This window comes from Pteropus alecto, unplaced genomic scaffold (genome assembly GCF_000325575.1).
Source record: "Pteropus alecto unplaced genomic scaffold, ASM32557v1 scaffold85, whole genome shotgun sequence".
Lineage (NCBI taxonomy): Eukaryota > Metazoa > Chordata > Mammalia > Chiroptera > Pteropodidae > Pteropus > Pteropus alecto.
This window is the reverse complement of record NW_006436280.1, coordinates 162,929-176,433: the sequence shown is the minus strand read 5'-3', so window position 1 is coordinate 176,433 and position 13,505 is coordinate 162,929.

Here is a 13,505-nt window from a genome sequence, read left to right as displayed (position 1 = left end):
ATGACTACCAAGAGATGTGATCTCATCCACCAGAAGATAGTTCTGGATTAGAAAGCAAAAAACCTTGGTTCTGGCAAAGTGACTCAACTTTCCAAAACCTGCATTTCCTAATCAGTAAAATATGGCTTAACTAGGTTTGCCCTGCCTCCTTTATGTTTTGTTAAAATGATCAAAAGAGTGAAGACACATTAAAAAATTAAGATGCTAAGGATATATACATATAAAGCATTTCTATGATATGATTTCAGAGGAATAGGAAGAGCCTCTGGCCTTACCCAAACTCCCCTCACCTATGGGTTAAAAACAAAACTTGAATTATTCCTTTGAAATAGGGAAATAAATATTCAACAATAACTGTGTGATGGGTACTGGGCTGGAAATTTCAACAGATCTAACTCTGTCAATCCTTATAACATCACTGTATTATTATTCTCATTTTACAGATGAGTTAGCCTGAAAATCAAAGTAATCTTTCCCGAAATCATACATTTAGCTAGTGTTGGAGGGCAAGACCAAAATTCAGGTGTGAGTCTTGAATTCAACCCCGTAATTATGAAGCCATTCTGCTTCTTAAATTTGATACATGCTAAATTATAATTTTCCCTGGGAGGAATACCTGAATCTCAGTCATTCAGTGTCAGATAGCTGAGTGTGAATGATTTTGTCAACTCATTCTCTCAGAATAGATTTTGAGTGGGGTTAAAGGATGGAACTAGAGGGCACTGGATATCACTCAAGGGTGGGTGGATAAGTGGATATTAAAGATATAAGATACAGGAAAAAGAGCTAGGGCACTGGGAATCAGTCAAAATTGGCTTTGAATTCTAGCTATAGAATTCTATAGCTAATTGACTTTGAGAAAGGTATTTAGCTTATTTCAATTAAATGAGAATAAATTGAATTATCATTGACCGAGGTGGTGTGTGTGAAATCAAAATCTGATGTTTTGTTATGTCCAACCCTCTATGAAACTGTCCATTCTGCCATTCCATGTGATACTGTTGGGGTTGTTAATCATGATGCCTCCCAATCCTGGCTATAATAGTAATGTATGGGCCGCATATAGTATATCCTGTCTTTTGGTAACAATAGTCTAGAGATAGGCAACAGTTCTAAGCAGAGCCAACCATATACCATCTCTGGATTGATTTTTGGGTGCTGGGTGGATATAAATATTTTTTTTTCTATTTAGATTTCTAAACTGGGAGCATATAAACCTAGGGCTGTGGGCAGTCAACTTCCCGTACACATGGAAAGAGTCTGTCTGCAGGGTGAACCCAACACACAGCGTGTGTGAACTCTTCAATTCACTTGTGCCTGAAGCAGGCTACCATTGGAATTTCCCAATTTGTAAGTCTTTTGCTTTGCTTCAAACAGTTTGAATTGTTTTTCCTTCACATGGTTCTGAAAGAATCCTTATTTATACAGTGTTATTACAACAAATATATAATAATGTATATACCATGAATAGTGCTGAATAAGTGATAATACATGTAATGGAGAAACTAAAAATAAATATAAATGGATTTTTCTTATTTGAATTTTGAAGTACATGATTTTTTTTCCCCTTAGGTTAAAACATCTATCTACTGTGCAGGAAATAAGATTGAGAAAAAAATACAAAAGAAAACATTAAACTTCAGCTTTTGACATTCAAAATAGAGTTCTATACCAGAAATACAACTCGAAAGCTAGATATCTTTGGGAGAGGATTTTTCTAAATTTGCTAAATTTCCTCTAGCGTATTAACAGCCAGGCTTGAACAGACAGAAAGTGTAAGGCAGAAAGTTCTTCCTTTGTAGGTCTGCACTAAAAACAAACAAACAAACAAACAAACAAACAAACAACAAGAGAAGTTTAGTGATGATGAACTCCTTTAGCATCTTCTTGTCTGAGAAGCTCTTTATCTCTTTTTCAATGTTAAATAACAACCTACTTGGTAGAGTAGTCTTGGTTATAGGCCCTTTGAATATTTCCTGCCAATCTCTTATGGCCTGCAAAATTTCTGTTGAGAAATTGGCTGACAGTTTTATGGCGGCTCCCTTGTAGGTAACTAACTGCTTTTCTCTTGCTGCTTTTAAGATTCTCTCTTTGTCTTTAACCTTTGGCATTTTAATAGTGATGTGTCTTGGCGTGGGTCTCTTTGGTTTCATCTTGTTTGGAACTCTCTGAGTTTTCTGGGGTTGTATGTCTACTTCCTTCACCAGGTCAGGGAAGTTTTCAGTCATTATTTCTTGAAATAGATTTTCAATTTCTTGCTCTCGCTCTTCTCCTTCTGGCACCCCTAATGATGTGAATGTTGGTATGCTTGATGTTGTCCTAGAGATCCCTTAAACTATCCTCATTTTTTAAAATTCTTTTTTTTCTTTTTGTTGTTCTTTTTTGAGTATTTTCTGCTACTTTATCTTCTAAATTGCTGATTTGAACCTCTGCTTTATATAATCTGCTGTTAATTCCCTCTAATATCTTTTTTATTTCAGTTATTGTATTTTTCACTTCAGAATGGTTCATTTTTATGTTATCTATTTCAATTTTTATGATTCTATCTCTTGAAGTTCTCATTGAGGTCACAGAGCATCCTTATAACCAGTGTTTTTAACTCTGCATCTGGTAGATTGTTTGTTCGATTTTGTTTAATTCTTTTATTTTCTGGAGCTTTGTTCTATTCTTTCATTTGAGACATGTTTCTTTGTCTCCCCATTTTGGCTGCCTCCCTGTGTTTGTTTCTATGTATTAGTTATAGCTGCTATTTCTCCCGGACTTAGTAGAGTCGTCTTATGTAGTAGGTGTTCTATGGGACCCAGTAGCACAGTCTCTCTGGTCACCTGAGCCAGGTGTTGCAAACATGTCCCTTGTGTGGGTTCTGTTTGCCTTTCCATTTTAGTTGGGTCTTGGTTGCTATTTGCACATTAATGGGAAGGATTGACCTCCAAGCTGATTGATTGTGAGGACAGGCCATGATTGCTGTGCAAGGGCTGACTCTATAGAGTATGATTCACTTTAGCAGTTCTCTGGTGCCTCCCCAGTCTGCCCTTTGGATATGTTATTTGTGGAGGTGGTCGAGTGGTTTTCTGGCATGGTCTGAATTTGGCCACTGGGTGTATCAGCCCCTTAGTCTCCTGGCCAAGTTCAGTTGCTTCCTGTGTCTTGCCCAGAGCCATCTGGCATGATCCATAAAGCGATCAGCATTTGTCTTCCACATGTACTGGGCTTGGGAGAAGCTAAGCCATGGACCCTGGCTGGTTGCCACTAGTTCTAAGCTTGGAGCTGTTTAGCAAGAGGTATGGGGCATGCTGAGGCCAGATGCTGCTTATTTGGGGTTTGTGAACCTTAGAGATTTTAGGAAATTCCACAGCATGTGCTAAGATAGTCTGTTTGTATGAAAAGTCCCTGGAAAGGGATTGGGTGGGCCCGCAAGTTGGGTGTGCCAAGGTTTCAGGGAATCACCAGGGCAGGGCAAACGGTTAGCCGGGTTGATGAAAACTCAGATATGGTGGCCACCTGCATCTGCCCACTGAGGATGGCAGGGTTCAACAAAGGAATAATGGCTTCTGCCAGCACTTATGTCTGGGAGAAAGCTTCCCCTCCAGCCCTAGCCCTGAAGCCAGACGATTCGGTTCCTCCCCGAATGGCCCTGGTGTCTTTTGAGCTGCTGCACCAGCACTGGAGCTCAGAGCAAGTGAGTCTGTGTGTGGGCCTTTAAAAAAAAAAACACCTGGGAGTCCAGCATCCCTCTGTCTCACTCAGCCCCAATTTCTGCTAGGTTTCACAGCTAGGAGTTATAGGGACTTTTCTCCGTGGCACTGGACCCCTTGACTGGGGAGCTCAGTGTGGGGCTGCAACTCCTCACTCCTCAGGAGGGATCTCTGCAACCAAGATATCAATCCCAATTTTTAACTGCTACATATGGGTATGGGAACCAGCCATTTCTGAGTCTCCGTTCATCCTACTGGTTTTGATGTGGTTTCTTCTGTATATCCTTAGTTATAAGACTTTCGTTCAGCTAGATTTCAGGAGATTCTCAATGATGGTTTTTCTGTAGTTTAGTTGTAATTTTGATGTGGTTGTGAGAGGATGCAAGCACATAACTTACTCTGCCATTAACTGTAAGCTTGAAATATTATTTTAAAGGGACTTAAGAATGTATAAATTAAAGGCAAGAATAATGTTAGTTGATATAACATCTCAAGTTGTCCACAAGTGTTTCTTCTGCAACCTTATTGGATGTCTTTGGTTCACAGTGTCTGAAATATAGAAGTAATTGGGAGCTTAGATGGTTTTAGATTGCTCTTCCCTCCAATGTCCCATGATCCTAAAGTTTCTAAGAACAAAACTAAAGTTTTGTTTGTGGGATCTTGACTCTTCTGCTCAGAGATGGATAGTTCTTAATCTAATGAGTTCAAAGAGCCAGAGACTTTGCAGCCATAGGGTCCTGGTGTCTAATAGAAGCATGCCACTTTAAGGTCCTGACTCTCCCCAGACCTGTTAGTGTACTAATCCCTATGGGGTAGGGTAGCATTGCAAATGAAATCTTCTAATTAGAGGATTCATCCTACTCTCCTTGATTCCCGTTCCATTTTTAGGTAGCTGTAATTATTTGAAAGTTATTTCTTTTACTGAATTGAATTGTTTTCTTTTTCAACTATGGCAGTAACCCTATCTGTGTTCTCTGGAGCCACACAGACTAAGTAATTTATTAAAAATAATAACGCTTTCAATGTTTGAAGATACTACTGATGGTTTCCCAATAAGGCTTCCCCTGGCTAAATATCTTTAGCTTCCTCAACTAATCTTCAGAGGCTAAGAATTCAAGTCCCCTAATTATATTGGTTGCTCATTTTTGGACACACTATAACTTTCAGGGTCCCTTGTTACATATGATGCCTACAATTAAATACAGATACTGCAGCTGTGGACTGCCAGCTTCAATTAGATTATCATCTCCCTTGACCTCACCACTAGTCTTTTGTTAAGTAATTTATGTAGCCAAAACAAGCTAATTCTTCTTGAGCCAGTAACAGGTGGCAATGTCTTTTTAATTAAGGATAGAGCATTGGAAGCCTAGAAGTGGAGAATGATTGTTGGGGCTGAGGGACACACTTAATTTCATTTCATGTTTGGCTTCTATATACCAGTATACTTCCAGTTTTGAAAAGAGCTATTATTTTCTCAGAATATGGTATGATTTGCTACAAAATCAGAAAATCAAAAGTAGATTTTTTTTTGTTTGTTCAACACTCGCTCCTCTGACTTTCTGGGCCAGATTTATTGAAACTTAACTAGAAAATATATTTAAGTCTAATTAACTTTCTTGCTTTGGAGTTATTGTTTTTATCCAGATTCCCCACAAATACAAGAAGGTCTGTCTATACTTTGGGTTCAGTTTTAGTGCTCTCAGTAGTTATTATAGTCCCGCCTCATCTTTTACCACAGTTTTGCTGCTGTGCAAATTGAGAAGGACCAAAGGTATCCTTAGACAAAGCAAGTAGTATTATTTAAAGTAATTTTGAATCTGGAGAAAGTAGTGAAGTACAGACAGATAAGTAAACAAAGAAATGTGAACCCTTAAGATGCCTTCACCAACTAGTCAGTTTGAGTCGATTATTTTCCTTAACCTCCCAGCTCTCAGTAGGATACTTGCAGTGTGACTTATTTAATCAGCTCTATTTCATTAATTCACAATTTTTTCTCTTTGTCTGAAATGATCTAGTTAGAGATCCTAGTTAGAAAATGCCAGGCATTAAGTATATCATGATACTAATTATTTTAACTGAAGCCTGACTTGATTCTGTGGAAAATGATTTTAGTATACTTGATTTATGGTTCATTTAATGAGTGCTATAGATGTCAATACATTAGTGTAAACCTGGTGCAGGTAGTAATTATATTTCTAATGAGGTGCTCTACCAGCCTCCTACTATGAAAAGTAGAACATTGATCAGAGGGTACAGAATATACTTGTCTAAGCAGAACTGAGAAACATACTAGTTGTACATCACAATGATGGTAGGACCACTTGAATTCTCTAGGACTTGGACTCCATGCCTGCAAAATGAATATGTTAGACAAAGGCTTTTGAAGCTCTGAACCTTTCAGGGTTTTATTAGGCATTTTAGAAAATCCCTAAATTCTAAGACAATGTGCTTTGTAATGAACATGAATTTACATGAGCCATCTGTGCTATGATCTGCACCCCCAACCAAAGACAAAACCCTTGCCTAACTACTGAGTCTGTCCATTATCTGAATGTTTTACAAGGGAGGCACTGACTGCCCATTGTTCTGGACTATTTTCACAAGGATATTTACACAGAGAAAAGCCTTGTAGTGCAGAAACAGTGTCTACCTCTGGAGAAAAGTGCAGGCATGCTTATTGTTCATTATAAAAGATTCTATAAGCTTGAGTTTCCTAAGCTCAGGGTTCCTCTCTTGTAATGCAACCCACTTCATGCACAGCTGTCATTTGGCCCTCTTCATGTTGCCCTGTTGGAATTGGGACTCCATATCCAATGTAAAAATGCTGATACTCTGGCTACTTCTATTGCTATGAGTGATAAATTGTTCAACTCTAATCCAGGAATCTCATACTTTCTACCAGTATTCATGAAACTGTGGCAGGCTAACTTGCCAGCTTGCAAGTAGAGTAAAATTTTAGATCTTTCACAGTTCTTGACAAGAACTCCAGTCCACATTCACTCTCCTCTTTTCTTAACATCATTAGCACAATCATTTGGAACAATCCAAACCACATTTTGAGTTTTATCTAATTGTTTTGTATTTTAATCTTATCTCTCAACTAGATTGCAAGGACTTCAGGCCAGGCACCATGCCAATATTTTTACTGCATATTCTATAGCAGCTGGTACAGGGATGGTTACATAGTAGGGGCTTGACATATGTTTTTTTTGATTGACTTTGGCCATATTCATGCCAGCTAAGTTAAAATGTTCCATATATTTTACCTCTGAACTTCTTGGTTTGAGTGTCCTATTAGAGGTAAGAACTATAGACTTATTTCCATAGAAATAGGAAAGCTCTAATGAGATAATAGCTGTTTGTTTTTCTGGCATCTAGGAAGCAAACATAAGCATTTCTTAATCAATTGGAGATCATTTGACTAAGGGGACAATTGCAAAGTTATTCTGAGCCCCACATTTCCAAAGATTTCAGAGATAATTTGTTGTGCTGAGCTGATAATAATGATCATGTTCTGACTACTTAAGAACTAGAATATAGTCTCTGTGTTATTGCAGAATTCAGGAGCTTCGGTAGGGCATTTTCACCAGCCCGCTGCTTCCAGCATCAACGGGAGATCATTTGACATTTGATACAAATCCCAGAGGAAGATTTGACTTCCTATGAGTGCATTTCCCAAAGCCATACACTTGTTGCTTGTTTACTGTAAGTATTCTAGTAATGGCCCATTATAACAGAAAGAAAAATGTCTCTATATACATTTTCATTGTTTTCAATGGTCTGGATTATTCAGTTAGTCTAATTTCAGTTTTCTCTAAGGGAATATAGAGATATAAAAGACTTCTTATCATTAGTGCTAAAACATTAGGACTCAGGCTCTTTGTTGTTCTATGGCCCTGAGGATGCACTCCTTACTCCCATAATAAATTTTGTATTTTCTCTCTCTATCTCTCTCTCTCTCTCTCTCTCCCCGTGGTCCATGCCTCAGGTTTAGGGATGGGCACACTGGTGGTATGGTTCGCCCTTGGCAAGAGAGACCTAGGGCGAAGCTTGTGAGGTCTTTAGAAACAGGCAAATTGCTTTATAGCTGTGACATGGTTATCATTTTCTAACTTTAGCTTTGCATATCTGGCATTTTCTAACTTTACTTTTATAAATTCAAGCTGTTCTCACTTAGAAATAGTTCCTGCTATTTGAGTTTGGGTATGCTGCCACCAAGTGGTTGCAAGTTCTTCGATTCACATGGTGTCCTAATTCAAACTGCAGGCTGCATTACTTTTGTTGTTTGGGGTGAAGTATCAGGTATCAGAGGGAGTTTGGGGGTAAATCTTCATGAAGCAGCAGGATAATATGGTAGAACAAAAAATGGATCATAACATTAGGAGGAGAGAGGAAAGGCAGTCTGAGTTTCAAAGAATGAGATCAGAGCAGAGGAGTTGTGGTGTGAAGGGGACAGGGAATAATGGGACAATACCTAGAGTTAAGTTAACTTGATTATTGAACCAGTTTTCATTTTTTGTTTCTGCACTTTTCTATGGTTTCTATACTTGTTGGGGAGTCCGAATAGCAAGATAAATGTAATAACTTGAGCAGAATTCTGTCTTGTACATCTTTGTAAGCCCCATAGTGTCTAGCATAGTGCTGGGCACATAGTTGGTCCTTAATAAAGGTCTGTTGAATAAATGACCCACACTTGCAGAAGTTGAGACACTGTGTAATAGAGGTGGGAGGTACTAGCTTGAGGAATAGGAGCAGCTCCTGACAAGCAAGTCTTGATGATAACCTGCACTACATGACTTTAGCTGACTCCTATGATCAGTCTTCCAAATTATAACATTTTTCTCAACTTCTGAGTAAAGTGCCTACGTATCTGCTTCTTTTCTTTTCTTTTTAAAAAATCTCAGATCCAAGGCCCTTGAAGTCCTTCATACCTCTGAATCAGTCTGGGTGGTTGGAAATGGATGACCTATGAAAGTTTTTGATTGGAGGATGTGAGACCTAAGGCTTCTTCCATTCATAAGATATGTAGGGAATGACTGGATAGGACTTTTAAAAAAATGCATATGAAAAGGAAACTGAGGACCATTCCAAATAGGATGTTTATTGGAATTAACACTCTGGTTAGGCACAGTTCCTCTCCAGAATAGGGTTTACCCCTGCATGGTAAAATGTGTTTCATGTTATCTTTGGCCCTGGTTGGCATATGATCGCATAATTGTTTTTTAAAGATACATATCTCTGGATTGCACCTGTTATCCAAATATTCATGAACATCTAGTGAAATCTTCCCCAGTGCTTCAACACTGAAATTAAATCTTTGAGTACAATATTTTTAGTGAGCAGGTATGATGACCTTTATAACTTCTACATCTCTAACACAGAATACTCCAACCAGAGATCCATATGGATCAGTATAGCATAGTGGTTAACATCATGGCCTTGGAGTCAGATACACCTGGGCTCAAATTTTAGCTCTGCTTTGTAGGAACTATTTGACGTCAGACAAGTCACTTAACCTCTCCGTGCCTTGGATTCCTAACCTGTAAAATGTGGTAATATTAACTACCTTACATGATTGTTATGAAGATTAAAGTAAAAGACAAGACACATATAGTGTACTTAACACAATGCTTAGCATATAGTATGTACACAATCACTGGAAGCTATTGTATACCTTTCTTTCTAGAACACAAACTTCAGGAAGCAATAACATTGGATATTGCCTTTTCTTGCTTACAACTACATCTTTATCCTCAGCTTCTGAGGCTTGTGTAGATTCCCTGAACACAGGCTACCTCCTGCCCCACAAAGTGCAAAACAAGTGGGAGCTTGTAAGCTAAGTAGGATCATTGCTTTAATTTCTTTAGATATTTCTGAAGAACACTTTGATTTCCTTCGGTTTTAGTTTTCCTCCCTTCCAAGATAATTTTCCAAATGTCCACTTCCTGTTTCCTTGATCAAGGCCATAGTTGAAGGAAGCTGGCCTTCAATCTTTAACCAGGCTGAGAGAACCATTTGGGCTCAAGAGCAAATTGTATTGGAAAAGCAGCAGAAGCACTGAAATGAATTATTGTGAAGTGAGGTTTCAACTACAAGCACAAGGCATAGCCTGATCATAATTGGCAGTGGAGTTACTCAGGTAAGAGGCCAATTTGCAGAACTTTTGTAACATGTGCCCCCAAACCCAATACCTCCTTCTATCCACATATAGCCTTTGGAAGATGATGATTGTAGGTAAAGGTAAGAGTGAGTTATTTTACATTTCTTTAAAATCTCTAATCCATAAACTATGTTCAGACACAGAAAATGTCTAAACCATGGTACAATTTGAAATGTTCCCTGTGGTAGGGTGAATAATGACAGAAGCAGAGATTGGAATGATGCAATTTGAAGAGGGAAGAAAGGTCCAAAAGCCAAGGAATACAGGCAGCTACTAGAAGCCGATCAAGGCAAATAAATGGATTTTCCTCTTAGGGCCCTCATAAAGTACCAGCCCTTTCTACACTGAATATAGTCCATTAAACCTATTTCAGACTTCTGACCTCCAGAACCATGAGAGAATAAATTTGTGTTGTTTTAAATGAGTCCTCCAAATTCTCCCAGATATGCCAGAGAGCCAGAAGTTCCCAATATAAGAAGTATTGCTTTGTGTGATATCAATAAATGACACAATTGTTAAAAGAGTCCACTAAAATGTAAAGGAAAAATGTGTTAGACAACATTCAACCTGCTATGCCTTGAACTGACTGGCTGAAAGAAAGTATGGAGGGGGCTGAAGATGTAGTTTTCTGGGTCTTGGGCATTGTGAGAGGATAGACTTGATGGGTGGGAACTGCGTGGCTGGATCCAGCAAGTGATGCTTGGGATGAGACAATGCCAAAAGGGAAGGGAGAAAACCTAAAAACTAAATTCCATTTATTATACTTTGTCCTGGCACTAACCATTGAAGAAACACCTTGGATATGAGCATCATTTTTGTGACTAATCCAGCATCAAGCCCGTTCCATAGAGCTCCTGGTAAGCTTAAAGAAAGAACTTCTTGTATTGCCTAGTATTACAAACTCTCTGACTTTGGAACTGACTGCTCTTTGGTCTGCCATTGTTGATTTTGATTTCTTTCTGATACTCCGATATCCTGCCACCTCTACTGCCTATTGTGGACTCCTGGTAGCCTCTAACTTCAACGCTTTGGGCTGGGCCTGTCAGACACTTTTCTATTCTCTCAGAGCCTCGAGTTTCCTGCTCCTATAGCCTATAAACTCTTGCCAACAGCCCTTGGTACCAAAGCCACCATTAGGCTCTAATTAGGAGACTTCCCAGATTCCTGTGAGATGACTCCTTCTGAGAGAGCTCTATCTTTTCCACTACCACACTCCCCAAAGTATTTGGTCTTTGTAATAAGAAGTAGCAGATTTATAGATGAAGGTTCTTGAATTGTAAAAACCTGCCCTCTGTGTCTGCAAACATCACATTCAGTCACTTGCCTTCTCTATCTCTGATCTCACTCCAAGGGAACTCTAACAAAAGGTCAGAAAACTCAATGACTTTGAACTCATTAGTAGCTTCATCTCTACCCTCCATTTGTAGTTTGATAACTTGAATATAAGGAGCATGGACTTGAACTTTCATCTACACATTCAGCGATGCATACCTGATCTACACAGCTAATGTGGTCTTCCAGCAACTCAGGAAGATTTCTTGTTTCTCAGGGCTACTGCCTCAGAGTGAATACAGTGATGTCACCCAAGTGATGTCTGTAGCCTAAGATATATAACAAACTCATTTATTAAAGTACTGGAAAGTCTCATGCAAATCTGTTCAAATGTGACTTCTCAAGAACTGGATAAGGGAGCTCAGGTGTTGTAAAAGAGCACCTCTGATTTCTTTACCTGGCCTAAGTTGTATAGTCATAAGAGCTCAAGAATATCAAATAGCCCACATCCAATTCTCTGAAAGCAGGTCCTGATGTGGTTTGAATGCCAGGATATGTTTATTATTTGAATGGTGTTCTAGCAATTTAACAATACCTGCTGGTAGAACTAGGGCCTTGGTGGTGATGGAACAGGACAGATCGGAACACACAAGACTTGGGAATTCAGAAGAGCTTACTGGGTCAGGGGAAAATGGGCTGGTGCAAACATGCAATTTCAGAGTTTAATGATTTGGTTATTATAGGCTTGAGTACATGATGACTGGAGCCCAGCCAAGGGAGGGTTCAGAACAAATCAGACCACAGAGGTCTAAGAGTAGGTAAGATGTGAGTATAAGCATTTGCAATGGCAAACTAAACCAAGAATTAGGCTATTGAACAAACAAAAGTGACTGATGGTCACCAAAATAGTTGGCAATGGCAGACACCAGATTAGCTGAGAGGGTCAGTTATCAAGGGATCATGGCAGTGGATGTCAGGGATTCAGACAGGGAAACAGATTTTGTGTAGAAAATCCAGTCTCATTACTGGGATACCAGGCAATGATTCACAGGGGAGGAATGACATGGAAGGGATCTGATTATAAAGGTATCTACCAGAAACATGACATCCTGAGAGATGTCCCAGATCTCTCCTTTTGAAACAGCAATAAGCTGAAAAACTAAAACTCAACAAAAAGCACCCAAACTGCACACAAGCACATCTGAGCAAAAGAACTGCTAATAAGAGCTCCCACAGGTCAGAACCCTGGGAGTCAGGCAGTAGACTAGGAAAAACAATGAAGCTACCTCTCCCAACTGGAGCTCCCTGCAGGAAGAGTGGGAGGGGAGAAGATCTGGTGAGTTCTCTGAACAGCCCTGCCTGAGAGAGCTGTGAGCTCCATGCAGTGGCACTGCCACCCAGAGATCAGAGCAGAAAGCAAAGAAGTGGGGACAACAAAGAAGCAACAGTTGGTTATCACCAGTTGGATGCAAAACATGAGGCTGACCGCAGCCCCTAACCCCAACTCAGAGGCCCCCTTCACCCATATCCTCTGATATGGACACTGCGGAGCACCAGGGGAATCTGAGCAAACACTACTGAAATTATTGTTAAGAAGGGCAGGGACTGAGACTGAGGGTATTGAGCATGATGGAATATCTATAAGAAAAATAAAAAAGGCATTATTAAGACTTTATATAAAGCAGAAATCCAAGAGGCTTAGAAGCCACCGATTGGAAACCAAAAGAAAAGCTCCTACTTTGTAACGGGCTAAAGAGAGATCGTGATATAATAAATCTTCTTTCTGGGTAAAAAAAAAGCAGAATACACTTCCATTAAGCCGAGGTAGAGAAATAGTCCGTTAAACACCATGAACAACCAAGGTGACAAAGCATCTCAGAAAGAAAGAGAAAAATCTCCAGAAAATAAGCTTACAGACATAGAAATATGTGACTTAAATGACAGAGAATTCAGGATGGTACTTCTGAAAAACTTAATCAGGTCCAAAATGAGTCATATTAATAATTTCAGGAACTGAAAAACAACTAGATGAACAGAATGAGTTCTTTAGCAAGGAGATTGAAACCCTTAAAAAGAACAGAATAGAACTTCTTAGATAAAAAACACACTGCAAGAGTTGAAAAATTAAATAGTAAGCTTTGGAAACGATCAGTGATACAGAATGCAGAAATCTAGCAATAAATCAGAAGGAAAAAGAGAGAAACTAAAGAATGAAAAATGATAAAAGAGAAATTCAAGAACTAGCTGATACCATCAGGAGAAGAAACATAAGAATAATGGGCATTACTGAAAGCAAGGAAAAGAAGCAGGGACTAGAAAGCATTTTCAGACAAATAGTGGACGAGAATTCCCCAAATCTAAGGAATGAGCTGGAACTT